We start from the raw sequence: 7,931 nt of genomic DNA, 5'->3' as shown, positions 1-7,931 counted from the left end.
GAAAGTCATAGCCGGTCACTGAAGGGCAATATAACACCTTGGACAAATAAGCCTTCCAAACACAAACTCAATATACGAAGGCAAACAAGTATCCAAATCAAATCTACTGCTGGACACTTTGCATGGAAAGTTTGATACCATTTCAGCTCCTACTATCCTCAGATATTCTATGGGGTACAATTTTCCTAAACTATAATTGTAAGGAAATGGGTGGGCAGAATGGTAAACTCCTTTCTCCACAGTGCTAGAAATAAACAGGAACAATACTATGATCCCAGGAACACATAGTGCAATGCCCTGGCTTTCTCAGTACCCTTCTTTCCCAAATATAATGCCTACCTTCGGTGTGGACTGCAGAGACATAGGTCCAATTGTAACGTTTGACTATGTCAAGCATGGCCCTTGCCTGCAAAGTGTCAGAAGGGACAACCCTCAGGAAGTATTTGTACAAAGTTTTGTCACTCAGGTCGATGCTTGTGGCTGAATAAGCGATCTGCGGGATGTCGAAGAGCTGGAGCAGGTTCTGCACTTGAATGGCTACAGAGCTGGAGCCGGGACCGATCACTCCCGCAATGGGCTTCTTAGTCCTGCCAGGGGGGAGGGACTGGCCATCAGGCAGGCACCGGTTGAGCCCATCCTTCTCATCTCGAATGGAAATCAGAGAGTCCCTAATGAACTCAATGCTCTGTTCCAGAGCCACGGAAGAGTGCCAGCAGGAGTCCCGGATCTCACTGCCCAGGGTGATGTTGGGCAGAAGGACTGGGTCCGCGTTGATCTTATCCAACGTGTGGAACATGGCCTCCACCCTCTGGATACCATACTGCTCCCTGATCTCCCCACACTTCCTCTCGGGCACTTTCTCGGCCGGAGGTTGGTGATGGACTGAGAAGAGGGCTCCAATGATGACATCTCCGTCCATTCTGGCCACCGAGCGCTGAGACGACGCTCCCGCCAGCAACACCTTCCTGCCGGGGCTTCTGGGGAGAAGGGACACTTCCAAAAATATCGCTGGGAGAAAAACCAAGAGGAACCCGACCATGGTGGTGAGGACGCGGTCCACAGCCTGCCAGCCGCGTTCCCACGCTGGTCCCGCTGCAGGCTCCCAGCGCTCACCCCCGAGATGCCCAGCACCGCCTCTCCCAGAGTGGTGCCCCTCGCCAACAATGGTCGTCCAAGGCCTTTGCCTCCTCCACCACCGCCTCCTTCCCCTTCGTCCCCTCCTCTGGGTCCTCCACGACCGCCTCTACAAGCTGGAGGCGTTCGTAGGGAAATTCGAATCCCCGTTCTTCACCGGTGCATCAAGGTAAATTGATCAAGAGTACAGTAGAAATCGTGTTGGCAGCGGTGAGCTGGATGCTGCTGACAAAAGACAGAGAAAAATCACGGCCTTGTCATCAGAGGACCTGTGTTAAAACTCTGGGGTCCGTGATGTTAACAGTTGCCTTGCCCGTTTCATTTCGGCACATCCTGATATCGGCTGCAGGAACAGCTTGGAAAGCAGCTGTGGTCACTGAGGAAGGCGGGGTGTCCTATCCCCTCAGTCCTCACGGGTCCGGGCGGTGCAGAGCCCCGCCAACTCGCCCGCTCCTCCAGCCGTAAGTCTTTTCCTGGTCCCCTAATACCTATCATGCCTTCTTACTTGGAGGGCGGTGGGGAAGGTGAGCAGAGAGGAGGGGAGGAGCTAGGTCCTTCAACCCAAGAGAACTTTCCGGATTGGAAAAGATCAACTTTTTTTCCAGAAGAAAATTTGGAAACTGATTGTAAAGGTGGAAGTGCGACTTTAAAATAAACGTAAATAAGGGATGCACCTTTTACTTTAATTTTGAGGGGTTCAAGATATCCTGACATACAATCAACTGTAAATTTAAATTTGCCAGCTTGAAGAAAATCCATATTAGTTACTAAGGCAACGCCTGGTAAAGTCTCGGTATGGAGGAGTTTGGTATGTTTCCCCCCTAAGAACTCAGGCTTGCTGTGTATGTTCAAGAAGAAGGGGTGCAGATAAGGTAACTTGTTTCCCGCGGTGGGTGGACGGGTTAGAGGGGGTCCTGCGCTCTCCTAAATCGGGAGCTTTGGGGTTTGCATAGTTGCTAGAAAGGGAACGGAGGGGAGCTTTCGGGTTGCTCTCGCCGCAGCAGCCTGAAACATGCCCCCTTCAGGACCCTGGACAGTGCTTGGTCCAGCCAGCTATTCCCTGGCAGGGCCTGCAAGGGACGCTTTGACCAGTGAGTTGCAATTCCCTGACCCGCTTTGCTCTTTCAACCTCCCTCCTCTGCGTTCTTTACCCATACACACACACACACACACACACACACACACTTCCCTCCACTCGAGTCCCTACCGCCCCTCCGCCCTCATTCTCGTCACCTTACCGCTTCTGCAGGTATATATATCCAAACCCACCCGCTTGAGGACAGAGGCGCCAAATCTCAGCCGCCTGCGGGGCTGAAGTTGGCTCCCCCTCCCGTTCCTCCCCTGCTCCCTTTCTCAAGGTGAGAGTCAACGAAAAGGTGGCTATGGGAGCGGGTGAGGGGAGCACAGGAGGTGAGGCAGAAAAAGGAGAAAGACAACCCAGGCACCCATGGGTCCCGACCCTTCCTGAGGATACAGGACGAAAAGAAATACATAAGCGAGATTGCGCCTGGGACCCGGAGGGAAATCTGATAGACTGGGACTTTGTCTGCCGTTGTGGGTTGGTTTCACCCGAAGAAGTGTCCGGTCACCTGAGTCTGGAGGACATGGACTTGAGACGTACCTGAGTACCTGAGTCGGGGTAGACAGTGCTATGGTCCCGGGGCCAGAGAACCGTGGCCACGCTCGGCTTGCAGACGCCTCAGCTCTAATCCAGACGGTGCAAAGATGCGATCTGGGCTGTACACTAGTGCCCTCTTTCTTCAGCACTATTTTACCGCAAGGGAAAAGAGGGGAGGGAAAAAAAAAAAAAAAAAAAAAAAAAAAAAAAAAAAAAAAAAAAACAGGTCACCCAAGGCTTGTCTATTATCTCATGCATAAAAATCAGTCGTTTGATAGAGGGAGGAGGGGAGACAAGCTAGGGGAAAGTGGGGAATATTAATTCCTTTACTATATGAGGGGTCACATAGAAGCTGCCAGATATGTGAACAGTCAGACAATCTGGCCAAAGAAGTGAAGAAATGCCTAAGCTGCTTTGGGATCGATATCTTTGTATATATCTCAGGGACTCAAATATATTTTCTCTCTCTGCAAGTAAAGTCCCTACAGAGGGAAACAGAGTCTAAATACATGTATAGACATCTAAAGAAAGGCTCTATTAGTAGATTGCAAGGGAAATCAGGAAGAGGCTGCATAGGGTGAGAGAAGAATAAGGACAGGCATGCCCATTATGAATTAAGGTATGCCAAATGAAGAGAGGCATATTGTGGATGTATTTTCAGGTCAAGATGTAACTAAATTGAGAATGAGAGTCAGGTCACATGGAAACACTGGAGTGACAAACAGTTATCCAAATTCCTCCCAGGCGGTCATCACCTTCCCTACAGGTCTATGGTGTTACTTCTTACTGCGTGAAAAGTGGAAGTTAAATCACATTTCTCTGGGAACATGTTGGCTGAGCAGAATGTGACCCGGCTTTTTCAGGGGAAAAAGACAAGTGACAGTGTGTCTTTCTACTCTTGTTCAAAGCTTTCTATTTATGTCATCTGCAGAGCAGAGAGATCAGCTTACATTGGTCCCTTATGGGTCAGCTTATAATCGCCTTTCTCATGTCATTATTAAATTATGGAATGGTGCCATGTCAGACTGGAGGGGACAAACCACATAAGGCAGTTTCAAATACTCTTCAGTGTGTTCCATGAAACTTAGGAGGGAAAACAATAACTCTAGTCAATAACAAAATGTCTTTCTCATTCTGGTTCTGATCTTTTTTCCCTAAGTATCAGAGTTTTCTTGATGTTTTTTAGACAGCCCAAAGAATATGTTTTTTTCTTTTTCCACAAACAATGCACTAAACAACACTCAGATTTTTTAGACTAGATGATCTCAATGCGGGAAGTAGTCACATGTTTACATAAGGAAAATGGGAAGAGGTAAGTTCTGATCATCACATATGGGACTAAATGGTTCTCTGCCTCTACCCTAGGAATATGTCTGCTCTAAGTACAGCAAGTCACAGGTATGTACAGTGTCCCATAGTATCTGACTTCCTTTAGTAGCCACTTAAGTTCAATTTTAGATAATTCCATTAGAGTGTGATAAGTTCTAAACATTATTTTTCTATAATATTTCATAGATACAGTGAATGTGCAAAGATTTCTGTGCATATATAAACCCTTAATTATTATTTTCAGCATTAGAGAAAGTAAAGTCTCTGAAGTCCACATTTAGTTTCAATATGTGCTCTTAAAGCTGAACATCTTTAATATATCACATTGCTGTACTGAAGGAATAATTAAATGTTCAGATTTATTGGTTCTCAAATTCATTTTACAGTCCAAGTAAAAACTACACATTCAGGTTAGCTGAAACTAATCATTTTACAGAGGATGAATTTGAGGATTATATCATGCCAGATGCATGTATATACAAAAATTACATATTAGAAGAAAAAAATTCAATGTATAAAGTTGAAATGATCAATTAAACTTATTGATAATGATTTAAGAGTTAACCATAGAAGGTACCAGGACAAAAACACGAAAAGAAGGAGGCATCGAGACAGAAGAAGACAAGATCACCCAAATATACTTTCTCTTTCTATAAATGAAGACTTTACATAGGAGGCAGGGTCTAATACATGTGCAGACATCTAAGGGATGGTTCTGTCAGTAGTACTGAAGGGGATTACTGCAACAATGAGCTACATACAAACTAGCAAATACAGGTAAATACACTAATCTGTAAGAGTTCAAAGAATGCTAAAGGTTCAACAATCCAGAAATATTGTTAGTATGTATATTCAGTATTAGTATGAAATCACATTACAATCAATATGTGATCTGTAGCAGGGTAAAAAAGTGTTATCAGTCTTTAGGTTTGGGAAATCTATACACAATGTGGTGGAGATCAAGATCAAAACCAAAAGAATATCTAATCTAGTATGTGATTTGTAGCAGGATAAAAAAGTGTTATTGGTATTTAGGTTTTGGAAATCTATTTAATACACAGTTTAGTGGAGATCAAGATCAAAACAATATCTGAACTGTTATCTCAAAACAATGATTTAATGTGCTGCTGTAACAATAAGAACAACAGAATGCTCATCATCCTTATATGGTAATAAGGTCAATAATATCCATCAACAAAACTGTGGTCACCCTCCTTATGAATGTATGCATAATTATCATTGCTTTCCATCATAAAGTATTTCATAGAAGAATGAGTCTAGGCTATAAAAAAGCAAAAGGATATAAAGTTTTCCACATAAAATCAGCTAGAATTTTAACTCTTCAAATGGGAGAGCCAAGAAGTGAGCAAGAATAAGATAAAAGAAATAACGGGATGAATTAAGCCTTGTATTAGGTATTTCTTACACTACTATAAAGAAACATAATCATGTCAAAGGGTGAAGGGGAAGCAAGGGACATCTTCCCACAGTGGCAAAAGAGCAGGGGAAACTGCCACTTAAGAAACCATCAGATCTCATGAGAACTCACTCACCTATCATGAGAACAGCATGGGGGAAACTGCTCCCATGATCTAATCACCTTCCACCAGGTCCCTTCCTCAACACCTAGGGACTAAAATTTGAGATGAGATTTGGATAGGGACACAAAGCCAAATCATGTCATTTCAACCCTGGTCCCTCTCAAATCTCAAGTCCCATTCACATTTCAAAACCAATCATGCCTTCCCAACAATCCCCCACAATCTTAACTCATTCCAGCATTAACCCAAAAGTCCAAGTCCAAAGTCTCATCTGAGACAAGGCATATCCCTTCCACCTATGAGCCAATAAAATCGAAAGCAAGTTAGTTACATCCAAGACACAATGGCTCTACAGGCATGAAGTAAATGTTACCATTCCAAATGGAAGAAATTACCCCAAACAAAGAGACTATAGGCCTCATGCAAGTCAGAAAGCCAACAGTGCAGTCATTAAATCTTAAAGCTCCAAAATAATCTCATTTGACTCCATGTCTCACATGTCTCACATCCAGGGAATGCTGATGCAAGGGGTGGACTCCCATAGCCTTGGGCAGCTCTTTTGTTTACTTGCATTGAGTGCCCGTGGCTTTTCCAGACACACAGTGCAAGCTGTCAGTGGATCTACCATTATGGAGTCTGGAGCATGGTGGCTCTTCTCACAGCTCCACCAGGCAGTGCCCCAGTGGGGACTCTGTGTGGGGCTCCAACCCCACATCTCCCTTCTGCATTGTCCTTGCAGATGTTCCCCATGAGGGCCCTGCCCCTGCAACAGACTTCTGCCTGGACATCCAGGCATTTACATACATCCTTTGAAATCTAGGCGGAGGTTCCTAAGCCTCAATTTTTGACTCCTGTGCACCTATAGGCTCAACAGCACATGGAAGCTTCCAAGGCTTGGGACTTGCAGCCCCTGAAGCAATGACCCAAGCTGTACCTTGACCCTTTTTAGCCACAGCTGGAGCTGGAGCAAATGGGATTCAGGGCACCAAGTCCCAGGGCTTCACAGCAATGAGGCCCTGGACCTGGCCCATGAAACCATTTATCTCTCCTAGGCCTCTGGGCCTGTGATAGGAGGATCTGCCTTGAAGATCTCTGACATGCCCTGGAGACATTTCCCCATTGTCTTGGTGATTAACATTCAGCTCCTCATTACTTATGCAAATTTCTGAAGCTGGCTTAAATTTCTCCCAAGAAAATGGGGTTTTCTTTTCTATCAAAAGGTCAGGGTACAAATTTTCCAAACTTCTATGCTCTGCTTCTGTTTTAAACATAAGTTCCAGTTTGAAGCTATATTATTTGGGAATACATATAACTACACTTTCAGATCACCTCTTGAATGCATCGTTGCTTAGAAATTTCTTCTGCCAGAGACCCTAAATCATCCCTCTCAAGTTCAAAGTTCCACAGATCTCTAGGGCAGGGGCAAAATGCTGCCAGTCTCTTTGCTAAAGCATATCAAGAGTGACCTTTGCTCCATTTCCCAATAAGTTACCCATCTGCATCTGAGACCACCTCTGCCTGGACTTCATTGTCCATACCACTATCAGCATTTTGGTCAAAACCATTCAACAAGACTCTAGGAAGTTTCAAACTTTCCCACATCTTCCTTCCTCCCATGTCTTCTTCTAATCCCTCCAAACTATTCCAAACTCTGCCTGTTACCCAGTTCAAAAGTTGCTTTCGCATTTTCAGGTTATCTTTATAGTGGTGCCCCACTATCTGCCTCTGTGATGCCAATTTCCTGTTTTAGTCCCTTCTCACACTGCTATAAAGAAATACAATCATGGCAGAAGGCAAAGGGGAAACAAACGAAGTCTTCCCTTTGTGGCATGAGAGAGAGCAGGGGAAACTGCCGCTTACAATACCAAAACATCTTATGAGAACTCTCTATCATGAAAACAACATGGGGAAACAGCCCCATGATCCAATCATCTCCCACCAAGTCCCTCCCTCAACACCTGGGGATTACAATTTGAGATGAGATTTGGGTGGGGACAAAAAGCCAAACCATATCAAGCCTGTATTTCAAATTATAGTATACTCTAATGGGTACTTTGAAAAGTAAAATTTATGCAGTTACTTACATATGCAAATGAAGTATACACAAGTGGTAATAAACTCATTGCCAAAAAGATAGTAGTGACTGAAAATAGAAATAAGATCAAAAAGTCTTTGAGGAAATTGATTTGGAGAGCACTGATATGTAGTGTATTACTAAGGGAATATAACTGATGTTCAAGATAGATCAATGTTGTGGAGAGAAAATATTATGCTTTTCCATAAACTATCATGCTCCATGGACAATTAAT

General features: G+C 44.3%; 1 pseudogene across 1 annotated transcript; it reads right to left on the bottom strand.

The window, feature by feature from the left end:
- Positions 1-244: 244 nt before the first annotated feature.
- LOC108539842 (metabotropic glutamate receptor 1 pseudogene) lies at positions 245-2,849 on the bottom strand (annotated as a pseudogene). Its single transcript, XR_001888499.1, has 2 exons — positions 2,756-2,849; positions 245-1,356 (listed from the first exon to the last, which is right to left on the bottom strand). The product of XR_001888499.1 is annotated as a metabotropic glutamate receptor 1 pseudogene (transcript).
- Positions 2,850-7,931: the final 5,082 nt, after the last annotated feature.

The sequence above is a fragment of the Rhinopithecus bieti genome, unplaced genomic scaffold (assembly GCF_001698545.2).
Source record: "Rhinopithecus bieti isolate Rb0 unplaced genomic scaffold, ASM169854v2 scaffold_18358, whole genome shotgun sequence".
Taxonomy (NCBI): domain Eukaryota; kingdom Metazoa; phylum Chordata; class Mammalia; order Primates; family Cercopithecidae; genus Rhinopithecus; species Rhinopithecus bieti.
The sequence above is the reverse complement of the archived record's forward strand: the minus strand, read 5'-3'. Positions and strand labels throughout refer to the sequence as shown.